The sequence below is a fragment of the Phyllobates terribilis genome, unplaced genomic scaffold (assembly GCF_046119375.1).
Source record: "Phyllobates terribilis strain yellow unplaced genomic scaffold, ASM4611937v1 Scaffold_243__1_contigs__length_2969482, whole genome shotgun sequence".
Classification (NCBI taxonomy): Eukaryota; Metazoa; Chordata; class Amphibia; order Anura; family Dendrobatidae; genus Phyllobates; species Phyllobates terribilis.
Genome location: NW_027363003.1, coordinates 275,709 through 284,508, shown reverse-complemented (window position 1 = coordinate 284,508; position 8,800 = coordinate 275,709). Strand labels below are relative to the sequence as shown.

The 8,800-nt window shown below is 48.8% G+C and overlaps 1 protein-coding gene across 3 annotated transcripts in view; it reads left to right on the top strand.

Annotated features, from left to right (window-relative positions):
- The first annotated feature begins 279 nt into the window (after positions 1-279).
- The window catches only part of LOC141217692 (uncharacterized), a 50,598-nt gene continuing 42,077 nt past the window's right edge, over positions 280-8,800 (top strand). Inside the window, exons 1-2 of one of the 3 annotated variants that reach the window (XM_073665830.1) lie at positions 280-613; positions 7,653-7,820. The gene's annotated coding sequence lies outside the window, so the exon portion shown is untranslated. The remainder of the gene's footprint in view (positions 614-7,652; positions 7,821-8,800) is intronic. The other 2 variants (XM_073665829.1, XR_012286492.1) reach the window with 2 other exon arrangements.

Here is an 8,800-nt window from a genome sequence, read left to right as displayed (position 1 = left end):
CGCCCTCCAGGGCGCTCCTCGGCAGGATGCGGGACGGGAGTGTTAACAGGGGTGGGGAACAACAGGCTCTATGCTGTCTCCAGCGCCGGCGGCAGGCAGGAGACCTGAATCCCCTCTGTGCCCGCCGCCGACATGGAAGACAGCCCGCACTCATTTATTAGTGCAGTGGAGCCCTGCGCCCGCTGTGAGTGAGGCGCAGGGTCCACTGCCGCACTAGCTTCAGCTTCCTGCTCCGCCCCGCAGCTTTCTGGACTGGGGGGCGTGACCTGCGGGGTCACGTGAGGCGGACATGCGCCCCGCACATGCGCATCGAGCGCTTCCTGCCCTCCAGCTCCGCCTCCCCCAACATGCCTCTTCGGCCTAGTGGAGTCGCGCGCCCGCTTCCGGACCGCCACGTCTGCCCGCTTCCCCGAGTCAGCGCGCGCCTGCAGCACTACCGCAGCCACCTGCCGTCCCGTGCCGGGTTGAGTGGCCCGATGAACACTGTAAAGTTGTGCGGATGCGGCGGTCAGGTGAGGATGGGGATCGGGACCAGGCCGCGGAAGTAATGCAGCCCCCCGTTCCAGATGACCCGACCGCCGTGGAGGGGACCGTTGTATCGTGGGCAATTGGAGTGAGTAGGCCCAAGTGGTGAGGGGACTGGGACTGGGGAATATGATGTTCCCATAAGGGGTTGAGGGCCAGGGGCAGGGTGATCTGGGGATTTAGAGCTTGGGGCCAGGGGGATGAGCGCTGAGCCCCGACATGAGAGCCTGTAACCAGCGCTCGCCCCCCTGTGCAAACCCAGCCTGGAGGGCCTCAGCAATCTGACCTGATCCTGAAATCTCCATGACATTCGACTCCGGGACCAGCAAAGAAAGGAAGTAACGTGGGATGTCCCGGTGTTTATGTATCCAGGGGACGGCTTGCAGCAGCCGTCCCTTTCGCTTCATTGGATCCTTCCGGGGGCTTCAGGATCACTGGTCAGTAAGGGGCAGAGAAGGGGGGGTCACCAATCGCCACGGCCCAGGGAGGGGCCACCACAGTCAGTGACTCCCTCCTTATTTAGTATGGAGTCTACCATTATGTCATCAAGATGGGTTTGTTGTGATCTACCTGCCAGATGAGTAAAAATGGGAGCATTAGTCAACCCAAATGCCATCACAAGGTTTTCATAGTGCCCCTCAGGAGTATTGAAGGCCGTCTTCCACTCATCTCCTCAATGTGAATGAGATTATAAGCCACCCTGAGGTCTAGTTTAATCAAATTGTAGGAGCCAAATGGTTTTCTAAAGAGGTCTGGGATGAGAGGGAGAGGATATGCATCCCAGACCTTAATCTGATTAAACTCGCAAAAATCAAGGCAGGGGCACAACCCCTAGTTTGTTTGTTTTTTGACAAAGAAAAACCCCACTGCAACGGGAGATGAAGAAAGTCTTATGGCCCTTTGGTAGACTTTCAGTGATCTAGTTTTTCATGGCCTGCCTCTCTGAACCAGAGATATTATATAACCTGTTTTTTTGGTAGCTTGGCCCCAGGAATAATATTGCCGACGCAATCATAAGGATGATGGGGAGGAAGTTCTTGACTCCCCTGTTCAGAAAACACATTCCTAAAATCAGACCCACCGTGGCTATCCGAGTGACCAAGCAGTGTTCTTGGCAATACTCGCTCCATTTTACCACCTCCCGAGTCTGCCAGTCTACGGCTAAGTGCCCACGATGCAGAAATGCTCTGGATTTTTCCTGAGCGTTTCTGCATCTCCCTGGCAGAAAAAAATGCATGCGGATTTTACATGTGTTTTTCCTGCCAGGGACAAGTGTAAGTGAAGCGTTTTTTCACATGCATTTCCGCATGCGGGTTGTCAAGCGCTTTCCAAGCGATTTTAGCATCACTTGGAAAGTGCTTGACAACTTGGTCACACTATATAAATACGTGCAACCAGCATGGATTTATATAGTGTGACCAAGTTAATAGTTGAAGAAAAAAGATTAAAAATGGTAAAAAAAACAAAAAACAAAAACATTTTACTTACCTTCTGATGGCCCCTGGTCTCTTGTACGGCTCACGGTGGTGTGAAAGGACCTTCCATGACGTCATTTAGTCATGTGACAGATCACGCGACCGCTGACGAGCCGTACAAGAGACTGGGCGCAGCGGAGAAAAGACAGGGGGCCATCACAAGGTAAGAATAATGTATTTTTTTCTTTTTTTTTTTTACTACAGGTACCATGGTACCCGGGTCTTGAGGAGAGTCTCTTCTTCTCCAGACCCGGGTACCATCCACACGTTGAATCGCTTAATATCCGCATGTGCACATGTAGTCATGCGGATATTAAGCCATTCAATGGAGGCGAAAACGTTGCGATTACGCAAAATAATTGGTAGTGCTGCGGATTTTTCCGCACTGATAATGCGCAGCGGAAATTTCCGCAGCATGTGCACAGCACATGGGGATTATCATTGGGGAACATTGCAGACCTTCTACCAAGCGTTTAAGCGTTTCTGCAATGGAATTGCCGCTGCGGAAACGCTTAAAAGACGCATAGTGGGCACACAACCTACCACAGGATTGTGCAGCGTAAACCAAGGTAGTCCAAGGACCACAGGAGAGGGCAAGCCCTCTAGCACATAACAGTCAATAAATTTAGAGTGCAAGGCCCCTACCTGCAGATGTAGCACACGAGCGACAAGAGTAAAATACCCCTAGCTCAAGGGTGCAGAGTCAATGGCGATTATGGGTGTTGAGCCAGAAAATTTATGAGGTTTGAGGTCCTGATCGAACCTAGCGTCGATCAAAATAAACCCCGCCCCAATGTCCAGAAGGGCAGAAATTACCACCATACTTTTGCCAAGATGGATCTTGGACGGTAAAAAAAAAAATTGTGACCTACCCACAGAGGAAATAAGTACACCCCCGAGTTGCCAATTCACCCCGCAACTCGCGGGCGCCTTAGTTTTCCGGTGGGTGTTTAGGAATTTAGGAAAGACACACACACACACGTGCAACATCCCCCCAGAATACCCAGAACATGCCCCCACCAGCCCCACAGACCACCCAAAGCAAGCAGCATCCCCCAGAGCCCAGCACTGACCTCCTCCTGAAGCTTCACCGTATCACTTTCTGCATGAATCTCTGGCGTCTGGTGCTAAACTAGAACACGCCCATAATGCAGTCAGGACACGCCCCCGCAAACTACGTCATACCTGGAAGGAGCCCATACATTCTAACGTTTACCAGGGAGGAGGCTGCAGAGCGAGTTGTGGGTGGTGAGGCTGCTGAGTATTGGGGAGACATGGCGGATGACTGCGCACCCCACACTGAGCTCCCGGGGGGGGCAGTCTCAGTCCGGGGGGGGGCACCCTGGCTTCCTGTGGATGTGGTTAGTCCCCTGCAGCAATGGTCGGTGACGGGTCAGAGCCGGGGATTACAGGGGGCCGCAGCCTCTCACCTGTCAGCAGTTGGACTATAAACCAGGTTTCCAGTCACTGACAGTATGGCTGGAGCTGCGCCCATTATGCACTGTTAGAACTTGGCGATGTCTGCCATGTTTGGAGGTTCCTGGATTCTGTATTTTTCTGCACAGGGTTTGTCCATGAGAAAAAGGAACACAGAGCGCCAGTCCTGGCCCCAGGTTGTGTCTGGTACTACAGCTCCGGTCTAGTGACGTGACAGGTGCTGAGCTGTAATGCCACACACAGCCTGTACCTAGGGGTGGCGCTGTAATCCAACAGCTCTGGCTTTCTACTCTGGGACAACTTCTGTAAGGCTGAATTCACACATCTGTGCTCCACGGAGCGAGCTCAGATCTGACAACCGCTGGGTCACCAGTGCTGATCTGTGATTACCTCCTAGGAATAGATGTGGCACTGATCAGGTCCGGAGAGCCGGGCCGGGTCCTCGGATCCCACCACGGATGTGTGAATTCCTCCTTAAGTTAATATCTTAGTGTTGGAGTTCTCCTTTAGAATTTGTGTTCACATGAGAGTAATTTATTATAGTTTATTGTGTAACTTTCGAAAAACGTATCGATTACTAATCCTGAGTTACAGCCAGTGATAGTCTAGAGCTGCGTTCAGAGATCTGCAGGCTTCTGAGCTGAAATCTCCCAGCAGTCCTTGCTGAGATTACTATTGTTAGCGTTGCAATGTTAAGGCAGGTGCAGATAGCAGTGTTTTCGGTCGGAGTGCGATCTGACAAAACATTGAATCGCACTGTGACCAGTGTTTGTCCAAGGAGAAAAATCGCACATGTGCACGGCCCCATAGACAGTCTGTCCGAGGACAAAAATCACTATGCTTGAGTTTCATCTAATATTCGGATCACGTTCGGCCATGCAAGTTAATGAGTCCTTCGAAAAGATCGCACTGCACTCAGATGACATCTGAGTGCAGTCCCATTTTTCACGGATTGACGGAACGAAGAAGATGGAGAATTTTTTTTGACCTATGTCTTGTTTTGTGTCACTTTATGTACAGTTCTGGCCAAAAGTCTTGTGACTGATACAAATTTTGGTGTTCACTTCAGTGTTTTTAGATCTTTTAGTCAGATGTTTCTGTGGTTACTGTAGTACAATTATCAGCATTTTATAAGTTTTACACTTTTATTGACAAATACATCAAGTTTATGGAAAGATTCAATATTCAGTGTTGACCCTTATTTTTCAAGACTCGTTCCCTTCGCCTTGGCAGCTGGATATCGGCTGCTGGGCCAAATCCTGACTGACGATGGACAATTTTTGTCTAATCAGTGCTAGGAGCTCACTACATACATTTCTGTTTGTCCACCCGCTTTTTGAGGAGTGACCACAATCGAATTGAGATCTGGAGAGTTTACTGGCCATGAACCCAAAATGTCAATGTTACCCAGACACTTAGTTGTCACTTTTGCCTTGTGACATATTCTCCGTCATGCTGATATATGCATTGTTAATCACCAAAAATGCTCCTGCAGTGTTCTTAGGCAAAATTGTGAGTGAGCCCACTCCCTTTTGATGATGGATAACTCCACACATGACTCGTCTCGGGTGCTTTACTGTTGGCATAACACAGGACTCAAAGTAGCACTCAGCTTTTCTTCTCCGGACATTCATTCTTCCATATGTCCCTAACAGTTTGAAGGGGGCCTTCATCAGGGAAATAACTTTACCCCAGTCCTCTGTAATCCAATCACTGTAGTTTACTGCATTTTATAATCCTGTTCTTCATCTTTTTCATGGAGAAAAGTGGTTTCTTTGCTGCCCTACTTGACACCAGCACAGCCTCCAAAATCCTTCTCCTCACGGTGTGTACAGATGCACTGACGCCCGCCTGCTGCCATTCTTGAGCAAGCTCTGCACTGGTGTTGAACCAATTCCATAGCTGAATCCTATGTAGGAAGTGATACAGGGACTTGCTGGACTTTTTTCGGAGTCCTGAAGTCTCCACAGCAAATTAACCTCCCCCTATTAAGTTATTATTTTTTATAGTGCCATTTATTACATGGAGCTTTACATGTGAAAAGGGATATACATAGCAAAAAACAAGTACAATAATCTTGAACAAAAACAAATCACCGACTGGTACAGGAGGAGCGAGGACCCTGCCCGCGAGGGCTTACAGTCTACAATGAATGGGTGAGGATACAGTAGGTGAGGGTAGAGCTGGTCGTGCAGTGGTATGATGGAGCGGTGGTTACTGCAGATTGTAGGCTTGTCAGAAGAAGTGGATCTTCAGCTTCCTTTTGAAGGTTTCCACGGTTGGCAACAGTCTGATATATTGGGGTAGAGAGTTCTAGAGTAGGGGGATGCATGGGAGAAATCTTGCGTGCGATTGTGGGAAGAGGAGATAAGAGGGGAGTAGAGAAGGAGATCTTGTGAGGATTGGAGGTTGCGTGCAGGTAAGTACCAGGACACTAAGTCACAGTTATATGGAGGAGACAGGTTGTGGATGGCTTGGTATGTCATGGTTAGGGTTTTCATCTGGAGTCTCTGGATAATGGGGAGCCAGTGAAGGGATTGACAGAGGGGAGAGGCCAGGGAATAGTGGGGGGGACAGGTGGATTAGTCGGGCAGCAGAGTACAGTTATCTGACAGGAGAAAACAAACTCCTTTGCCATGCTTGCCGATGGGGCGAGGGGTGTGGGAAAGGTGGAATCCAACGTATGAAAGTGCAGCTGGAGAGGCCATGTCAGAGGGGGTGAGTCAGGTACCATTGATGCCAAGGAAGGAAAGTTTGTTAGTAATGAAAAGTTTGTTGCAGACGGAGAGAGCATTCCATAGAGCTCCTGTTAGTGGGATTGGGGAAGCTGGGGATGGGCAATGGGTATAGGGTTAGAAATGTTGCGGAAATTTGATAGATTGTGGATGAGAGGTAGAAGTGACTGTGGGGATGTGGTGAGGAGGGCCATGATTTGGAGAGATATCGCCAGCAGTGAGGAGCAGAAGGAGCGAGCGTGAGGTGGCTGTCTGTGTTTAGAGACAGAGGATTGTATGTTGAGGAACAGATCTGAGGAGGAGGTGAGATGGAGGGAGAGATGACCAGTTCATTACTAGGTGTAGGGATTAGAAGGGTTAGTAGAACGTGTAGGACTATAGGGGTGAGAGTGAAAACAAAGAGAAACATTTTTTACTCTGGCTGTGCAGTTACCTTCAGGTATCTTCTGGTTCATTTCTGGTCTAACTCAGTGCAGCACACTGTAAGGTGGCTGCCAGACAGGTCGTGGACGGGAGGTATGTGTCCCCGAAGTACCAAACTTCGGTGATGTAGGACATGGAGAAGCAGGCTCCAGAACACATAGTGCTGGGAGGGAGTTAATGGGCCCGGATTAAAGGGCCGGGTTTTAAGAGCAGCTGAAAGAGTTGGGGGGAAATAGCTGCTCACTTACCTCCAGTCCAGGTCTTGGAAGGCTGATTTAAGACAGCTGCGCCTGTCTCAGTGGTGCTGTGTGTTGTGCAAGGTGAGCAAACCTTGCATGTGCTGCTCAGTCTGCTGGAGGCCGAGAAAAGCACTACATTTAAACGGCTGATGCCGTGCTGTATGGACTGGTTATTTTTAGTTTTGTTCTGTTATAGCAGTGTTTCCCAAACCTCATCCTTACGGACCCCCATAGGTCATGTTTTCAGAATCTCCTTAGTATTACACAGGTGAGAGAATTCCTGATGCCTTGATGATACTTCAGTCACCTTTGTAATACTAAGGAAATCCTGAAAATACGACCTGTGGGGTCTGTGAGGATGGGGTTTGGGAAACACTGCGTTATACCTTTTGTGTATCTATTGTATGGTGGCAGAAGGTGCCAAGCCCCCCCTGCTTTGGGCAGAGGGGGGGTATGTAAGGTTGCTGCCGGACAGGTCGTGGACGGGAGGTATGTGTCCCCGAAGTGCCAAGCTTTGGTGATGTAGGACCCGGAGAAGCAGGCTCCAGCACACATAGTGTAGTGATAGGGTTTTGTGGTTAAGTAATTTCTTTGGGAAAAAATTAATATGCATTTTTTTTTTTTTTAACAATTCATCTGATCATTCTTCATAACAATCTACAGTTAATGCAAATTGACACTATAAAAACTGAAGCAGCAAACTTTATGAAAGCCAGAATGTGTTTCAGTCTCCAAACTTGACGACTGTGTATTATTGTGTTACCTCTTTTGTATATTATTGTGTCACCTCTTATCTTGTGTATCGCTTCTCTTTTCAGTTTGTTAGCCACATGCTGCCAGGCGAGAGCTTGTGGGCACAATCATGCGGCTGGTGATTCTTGATGACTATGCCCTGGCCAGCGAATGGGCAGCAAAATACCTAAGTAATCGCATCGCCCAGTTCAATCCTGGACCTGACAATTACTTCACACTTGGGCTACCCACAGGTAATGTGCCTTTTATCTATCTTTATCCAGTTTTCCACGAGTTGGTTCCAGCGTTTTAGTTGTGGATTGAACTATTTTTGCACATGTGAATTACGAGAAGTCCTCAGGAGTAAGTCAGATGTGTACGGCAAAGCTTCATAGAGGAGGGAGACTCCAAGTTCACTGCTGAACATCTGCTCTCTCCATGTTTCGTTGCGATCTACCAGTGTCTCCGTAAGATTTGGCCATTCTCTACTGTTATATGCAAGAGTGTGCCAATTTTCCAAAGAAACAAGGAGACTGAGTAGCTCAACAGCCTCTTGCCACTGATCGGCAAACAAATTTGGAGAAAATAATTGGACAAAGCCTGAAGGACGCGGTAATGCAGGGTTGTGTTCTGGGGGATCGATGAAGACATAAGAAGCATGATCTGTGCTGAACAGTATGGATGGTAATCCAAAGCCTCCATAACCAAGCTTGGCGTGGAAGGCACTCGGGAAATAGGAGTGTGAGTTGGGGGTCTCCCAGTGGTAATACAGTTGGAATCACTGCCTTATTAATACAACGGGGAACTGTTTTTATTTCAATTAACAATTTAAAGGGGTTGTCCGCACCCTACACTGATTTAATCCTAAATCTCTATTTAATTTAATAATCTACCGTATTTTTCAGACTATAAGACGCACTTTTTTCCTCCAAAATTTTGGTGGAAAATGGGGGGTGCATCTTATAGTCCGAATGTTGGGGGGGGGTGTGTATATATATATATATATATATATGTGGGGTGTGGGGGTAGCGGTGGAGGAGCGGGGCACAGGAGGCAGCGGCCGCCCGCTGCAGCCTACACTGTCCCCGCTGCTACAGCAAATTAATATTCACTGCTCCCCACGCCCATGGGGCATGGGGAGCACTGAATATTCATGCTCCTTAATAGCAGCACACAGTGTAGCCGCACTGCGGCTCCTGCTGCTGCCGGAATCGCCTGTGCCCGCTATTAAAGG